Source organism: Hylobates moloch, unplaced genomic scaffold (genome assembly GCF_009828535.3).
Source record: "Hylobates moloch isolate HMO894 unplaced genomic scaffold, HMol_V3 SCAFFOLD_8, whole genome shotgun sequence".
Lineage (NCBI taxonomy): Eukaryota > Metazoa > Chordata > Mammalia > Primates > Hylobatidae > Hylobates > Hylobates moloch.
The window spans coordinates 38,318,276-38,326,282 of NW_026652283.1; positions in this window are offsets into that span (position 1 = coordinate 38,318,276).

An 8,007-nucleotide genomic window follows, 5' to 3' on the forward strand; every position below is an offset into this window, starting at 1 on the left:
CGAGTTGTTTCTGTTTCTGTTACTGCCTGTGATGTGTGGGGCTTCTGGGTAGGTCAAGGAGCAGCTTGTTTCAGAGGGGCCTGGGTGGGGTCCAGGTGGGCAAGCTGGGGTGAGTGCCCGGAAGTTGAGGCTGTGGTGCTCAGCTGCCAGGGCCGGGGTTGGCTGGAATACAGCAGGCAGCTAAGATTGTGCAAACAGGTCATTGTGCAAACGCGCCCCTGTGTGTGACCTCGATTGTGCAAACAGGTGTTTACTGGAGGCTGCTCCACTTGGGCAGCCCGCTTACAAAAAAGCCCTTGAGCTGTTGACTTAGAAAGAAACTGGACACTCCTTCTTCCCTGAACCCACCCTGAACTTTCTGCCTCCTGGCCTTTGCTCAGGCTGTTCTCTCTGCCTCGAGTACCCCCCTCACCTCCACCTCAACTTGCTGAAATTCTGCTCATCCTTCAAGGCTCAGAGAAAATGCCACTAAGTCTTTTTTTCTTTTTCTTTTCTTTCTTTTTTTTTTTTTTTTTTTGAGACAGAGTTTCATTCTTCTTGCCCAGGCTGGAGTGCAGTGGCGTGATGCTGGCTCACTGCAACCTCCTCCTCCCGGGTTCATGTGATTCTCCTGTCTTAGCCTCCCAAGTAGCTGGGATTACAGGCACCTGCCACCATACCTGGCTAATTTTTGTATTTTTAGTAGAGAAGGGGTTTCACCATGGTGGCCAGGCTGGTCTTGAACTCCTGATCTTAGGCAATCCGCCTGCTCGGCCTCCCAAAGTGTTGGGATTATAGGCGTGAGCCACCGTGCCGGACCACTAAGTCTTTTTTCATAAGCTTTCCCCTCATTTGTAGAGTGTGTCCTGTGGTATACCTCCAGTGTCCTGATGATGTTTTACCTTATGGCGCTTTCCAGATCCGTAACTTCAAGGATCTTTCCTTATTCACCCCTGAAAGGTTGGGAAGCCGAGGCCCAGAGAGGGACCATGACCTGCCCATGTCCCACAGCCATTTTGAGGCTGAGCTGGGCTCTAAATCAGGCTTCTGCATTTTCTGCCACACTCACCACCCCTCTTTCAGGCCCCATCCACCTCTGACCTCGGACCTTTGCTCTAACCCCTGGGTCGAGGTGGGAAATGAAGGGATGGGTGGGACTTGTATAGAGGATGGAGGTATGCTGGGCAGGGGAACAGTGAGAACCAAGACATGGAGGCTGGAATGGGTGCCATAACAGAGGTAGAAGGTGGCCCAGGCCTGGGAATGGCGGTGGTGGTGGTGGTGGGGAGGGAAGGCCTGCATTCTAGACCCACAGATGACATTGATGCTGCATGACCCTGAGCAGCACCTCATAGTCCTGCCTCTCAGACCCCCAGCTCCCCTTGAAGCTCCACACACATCCAAAACTAAACACGCCTCCCAGCTGAGCTCCTCCATGTTTTCTCCTGAAAACCTGCTTTTCTGTCCTGGTGAATCCAGAAACTTAAACTGGTCCTGAACACCTCCCTGAACACCTGCCGGTTACCCCCTACATCCAGTCCGTCGTTCCTTCCAGTGGGATTTGCCCCTTCTCTCCCACCTTATGGCCCCTGCAGGAAGCCAGGCCACCACTGTTGTCTCCTTGGATGACGGCTGGGCTTCCTCCTGATCTCCCTGCCTTCATTCCTGGGATACACCCTTGCTATACTTAGCTGGAGTGCTTCTTCCAAATTGTGAATTCCAGTATGTCATCACCCAACAGAAAATTGGCTGGGCACTGTGGCTCATGCCTGTAATCCCAGCACTTTGGGACGCCAAGGCAGGCAGATCACCTGAGGTCAGGAGTTGCAGACCAGCCTGGCCAACATGGTGAAACCCCATCTCTACTAAAAATACAGGCGGTGGTGGGCGCCTGTAATCCCAGCTATTCGGGAGGCTGAGACAGGAGAGTCACTTGAACCCGGGAGGCGGAGGTTGCAGTGAGCTGAGACTGTGCCACTGCACTTCAGTGTGGGCGACAAAAACAAAACTCCTTCAAAAAAACAAAACAAAACAAAAAAAACAAAAAAAGAAAATCATCCATCCATTGGTTCCTTGCTGTCCATGGGCTAAAGTTCTAAGTCTTCCTCATGTCCTTTGAGGCCCTTCAAAACCAGACCCTGAATCCTTCTTCACCCTGGAGCCTCATCTCTCTCTCTTTTTTGTCCAGGTCCTAATCCCTGGAACCTGTGAATATGTCACCTTACATGTCAAAAGAACTTGGAATGTGATTAAGGTTAAGGATGTTGGGATGAAGAGATTATCTTGGATTATCTGGGTAGATCCAAGAGCCTCATCTCTTGATACTCCCTTTCCCAACTTCTCTTCCTCATTTTTAAAAAAATTAATTAATTTTTTGTTTTTTTTGAGACGGAGTTTCATTCTTGTTGCCCAGGTTGGAGTGCAATGGTTCAATCTTGGTTCACTGCAACCTCTGCCTCCTGAGTTCAAGTGATTCTCCTGCCTCAGCATCCCGAGTAGCTGGGATTACAGACATGTGCTACCATGCCCTGGTAGTTTTGTGTTTATTTATTTATGTTTTTTGGAGACAGAATCTTGCTCTGTCGCCCAGGCTGGAGTGCAGTAGTGCAATCTTGGCTCATTGCAACCTCCACCTCCCGGGTTCAAGCGATTCTCCTGCCTCAGCCTCCTAAGTAGCTGGGACTACAGGCATGTGCCACCACACCTGGCTAATTTTTTGTATTTTTAGTAGAGATGGGACTTCACCGTGTTAGCCAGGATGGTCTCGATCTCCTGACCTCATGATCTGCCCGCCTTGGCCTCCCAAAGTGCTGGGATTATGGGCCTGAGCCACCGCGCCTGGCCCTCTTCCTCTTCATGAACCTGTCACTTTAACCATTTCAGTTACCATCATCGTCTAATCATGTGCTGCTTTTTTCATGGCTCCAGGCCTCTTCTCATAGTTTCCCTCTGCTTCAGAATGTCCTTCCCTTATTTCCATGTCTGAAGAAATCTCTTTCATCCCTCAAAATCCAGCTGGCATGTCACCTCTTCTGTGAAGCCTTCCCAGATTTCCCAGGCTGCATTAGGTGTTGCTCCGAGATGCTCTGTGAAGGCTGGGATGGATCCGTAACCTCAGTACCCAGCATGAGGCCTGGCATGGAGGAGGTGTCCATGAAAGGTTGCTGTACAGTTTGGATGTTGGACCTGGATTTTCAGGCCTTGGGGCCCCTGTGGCCATCCAGTTACCTACTGAGAGGTCTGGAGGTTTCTTCCAACACATGGCAGCCAGCACTGCATTCTCCTGCTTCCCTGGTGCTCAGCTGAGCAGGATTTTCTGCCTTTGATTGGTGCCCCTAAATGAGAAATGAATTAATTAGGATGTTGCTGATACTGAGTACTGGTGGGCAAAACACCCCGGCCTCTCTCCCCAGGCTGCAGAGAGGCTGGGATGGCTGCCCAGGTGCTCTCTTGGGGCCTGCCTCTGGGGAAGGAAGCAGAATTCTAGCTTTGAGTGGGCAGAAGAGAAGTATTCCCCTCCCTCTTATCCCCTGCTTGTGGTCTTCTGGTCAGGAGGGCCTTATCTCTGCTCTCCGGGCCTGGCCTGCCATGGTATGGCTGGGGAGGGGCATGGTCCTGGTGGTCGGGGTGATGTGGAATCAGAGACTGAAGGGAGATGAAGCTTGGATGATTATCTTGGCTCAGAGGAAACCTATTCCCTCTACAACCCTGTGGCTGGAGGATGGGGATGGGTGGAGGAAAGAGTCCCTAGGCCAGGCTAGTTTCTGCCCTATTCGTGGGCTTCCTTGGGTGAGGGAGCTGGACCCATCTTTCCAGGGTCTGAGGCCCCCTTTCCCATCAGGCAGCTGGTTTATGTCCCCACAGCACTGCAGTGGGCAGGTGGAAGGGAGAAGACAGGGCCATTTTTCCTAAAATTCTTGCCAGGAAGAGTGGCCAAGAGAAGTCAAATGACCTGTGTAAGGACAGAGAGAGGCAAAGGCAGGTTCAGAGATTCTGGGATCAGAGCCTAAGGCCAGCATTCTCCCCTGCTTCCTGGGGAGTCTGACCTGGATCCTGAGAAGGAAGAGGGGTTTCCAGAGGTAGCCAGTCTGCTCCCTTGGTCCCATGTCCTCTGCCATTGCAGCCTGGAACCAGGGGACACAGATGGGGGCTCCTGCCCCCAGCTAAGCCTCTGGGTTGGGGGGCACAAGGGAGTAGAGGGATGGTGGCTTTTGCAACCTCCTTGTGGTTATACTGTTCTTATGAGTGGTCTAAACTGCTGAGGTGAGGCTGGATGTGTTATCTCTATCACCTCTCTGACCTCCCAGGCTATTCTATGTTTCCTGGAATGTCCAGTTTATTCAATTCATGCACTTATTTATTCACCCACTCCCATGCCCCACGAGCTCTTCTTTCTATTCATCCTCTCACTCACCCATTTATTCACCCATCTACTTACCCATTCATTCATCTATCCACCTACCCATCCATCCATCCGTCTCCATCTGTCTGTCCATCCGTCTGTCCGTCCATCCATCCAACCATCTAACTACCAACTCAGTCATCCATCCACCATCCATGCATCCATCTGTCCATCCATGTATCTATCCACCCTACCATCCATCCATTCACCCACTAATTCATCCATTTATTAACCATGCATCCATCTGTCCATAAGTTTATCCATCCATCCACCACTTGTCCATCCATCTACCCATCATACCCATCCGTTAATTCATCCAACCACCACGCATGCACTCACCTATCCACCCATCCAGTCATTAATCCAGTAAAAAATTTTGAGCACCTACTACCAATCAGGCCCTGCACTTGGACCTTAGGGTAGCATGTAAATAAAACCCCAGGCTGTAATGGTCTGTGGCAAGCAAACTTTCTCACAGGACCTCTGAATGCCTGCCATCCCTAAGGATACCACACTATCGCTCTGCAGCCCTTACGAATGGAGGCAGCTCCTTCTCCCAAACTCCGGGAACCAGAAATGACAGCATCCAGAAATGTGGTTGGATTTCCTCTTGATTTCAGATGTGTTATATGCAGATATGACTCCAGTATCCTCATTTAAGGCTCTTGCCCTGTGAAGCTGTGCCACCTTCCACGGCTCCCCATCACCCTCCTGCTGGCCTGCAGTTGCTTGGCTTCTGTCTCTTTTTTTTTTTTTTTTTTTCGGATGGAGTTTTGCTCTTGTCACCAAGGCTGGAGTGCAGTGGCACGATCTCGTCTCACTGCAACCTCCGCCTCCCGGGCTCAAGTGATTCTCCTGCCTCAGCCTCCCGAGTAGCTGGGATTACAGGCACCTGCCACCATGCCTGGCTAATTTTTGTATTTTTGATAGAGATGGGGTTTCACCATGTTGGCTAGGCTGGTCTCAAACTCCTGACCTCAGGTGATCCACCCACCTCGGCCTCCCAGAGTACTGGGATTACAGGCGTGAGCCATGGCACCCGGCCGGCTTCTGTCTCTTGACATGGGTACCCCCTCACAGTCTTTCTCTCTACTCCCATCCTGCCACCATCTGGGGGAACTTTACTGGCCACAAGGGTGCTGGGCTCACACACTGGTTTTCAATTCCTTGACTGGGTTATCTCTAAGGGCTTTTCCATTTTAGACACCCAATATCTTGTTTACATCATGGACCTTGCCATCACCTGGATCTGCTCAACCTCTAGAACCTTCCACTTCAACACCTCCTCTTTGTCCATAGGCCTCCCTCTGTCCATCTCTCACCCCCTCACCCCTACAGCTCCCGCTCTCTCAACTCAAAAAGGCCTCCAGGCTCTGCTCCCTCTATTTCCTCATCTATCACCTCCTCCCCACTTCCCTTCCTTTCTTCCCCCCTTGGGATCCCAGCATTAATTCGCTGAAGATTCTCTTACCTGTGCTCCAGGATTTGTGCAGTCCTGTCCATCCATCTCCCTGCCCAGCAGAGCTTCACGGGTTGGATTGTTTCTTTTTGGACTGGGTCTCATTCTGTCACCTAGGCTGGAGTGCAGTGGCACAAACATGGTTCCTTGCAGCTTCGACCTCCCTGACTCAAATGATCCTTCCACCTCAGACTCCTGAGTAGCTGGGACCTCAGGCACACACCACCATGCTTGGCTAAATTAAAATTTTTTTTTTTTTTTGTAGAGATGGGATCTGGCCATGTTCCCCAGGCTGGTCTTAAACTCCTGGACTCAAGCAATCCTCCTACCTTGGCCTCCCAAAGTGCTGGGATTACAGGTGTGAACCACCTTGCCCGGCCTGGATTGGATTCTTAAGGTAAACTTTTTATTGACAAATGATGTATATACACCATTATAAAATTCTAATTGCAATTTTTAACCTTACCATAAATGTGTATAACTATATACACATATGATTTTAAGTGCTTAATTTTGACATAACTGAGGTTTATATAAAATTTGCAAGGGCTGGGCGCGGTGGCTCACGCTTATAATCCCAGCACTTTGGGAGGCCGAGGTGGGCGGATCACGAGGTCAGGAGATTGAGACCATCCTGGCTAACATGGTGAAACCCTGTCTCTACTAAAAAATATAAAAAATTAGCCGGGCGTGGTGGCGGGCACCTGTAGTCCCAGCTACTTGGGAGGCTGAGGCAGGAGAATGGCGTGAACCCGGGAGGTGGAGCTTGCAGTGAGCCGAGATCTTGCCACTGCATTCCAGACTGGGGGACAGAGCGAGACTCCGTCTCAAAAAAAAAACAAAAAAAACAATTTGCAAGAATAGTGGGAGAAAACTCCTGTATACCCCTTACCCAAATCCTGAAAATGTTACCAACATTGCATCAAATTTGCTTTCTCTCTTTCTGTGCGTGTGTATACGTGCGTTCACAGGTAGTTTTTTTTCTGAACTGTTTGAGAGTAAGTTGTATGTGTGATCTTCCTTTACTCCAAGTTCTTCCATTGTGTTTCCTAAAAAACAAGGACATCATCTTACATATGACCACAGTACAGAAGTTACCATTGCTACAATATTATTAGCTTATCTACAGATTTTATTCAGATTTCAGATCTTATTCAGATTGTCCTATAGATTTTAAAATGTATTATGTAACATTTGATATGTAAGAATGCTTGAAAGTGATGAAATGTAATAATAAAATGGTCATCTGTCAATCAATCACCAAACTTAAGATCTAGAACAAGGTCAAGAAACTATGGTCTGCAGGCCAAATCCAGCCTGCTGCCTGGTATTGCGGCAGTCACACCCATTCATTTACACCTTGTTTATGGCTGTTTTGGAGGGACAAAGCTACAGAGTTGAGTAGTTGTGACAGAGACCTTATGTTCCATAAAACTAAATCATTTACCACCTGACCCTTTACAAAAAAGTTTGCCAACCTCTGGTCTAGAGCAGAGCTGTCCAGTAGAACTTTCTGTGATGATGGAAATATTCTATAAATCTGTGCTGTCCAATACAGTAGCCACTAGCCACATGTGACTAGCATTTGAAATATACTAGTGTGTCTGAGGAACTGAGTTTTATTTTTTTAATTGTTTAAAAAATTTTTTTAAAAATTTTATATTTATAAAATAGAGACGGGGGTCTCACTGTCTTGTTCAGGCTGGTCTTGAACTCCTGAGCTCAAGCAATCCTCCTGCCTTGGCCTCCCAAAGTGCTGGGATTATAGGCATGGGCCACCATGCCTGGCCCTGAATTTTAAATTGTATTTAATTTTAATTAATTTAGATTAATTAATTGACTAATTATTTTTTTCGAGACAGGGTTGAGCTGTGTCCTCCAGGCTGGAGTGTAGTGGTGCCATCATGGCTCACTGCAGCCTTGACCTCTCAGGCTCAACTGATCCTCCTACCTCAGCCTGTAGTAGCTGGGACTACAGGCATGTGCCACCATGCCCAGCTAATTTTTGTATTTTTTGTAGAGATGAGGTTTCACCCTGTTGCCCAGACTGGTCTTGAACTCCTTGACTCAAGCGATCCTCCCACCTTGGCCTCCCCAAGTGCTGGGATTACACATGTCAGTCACCGTGCCTGGCCAATTAATGTAAATTTAAGTCAAAATGTCTACA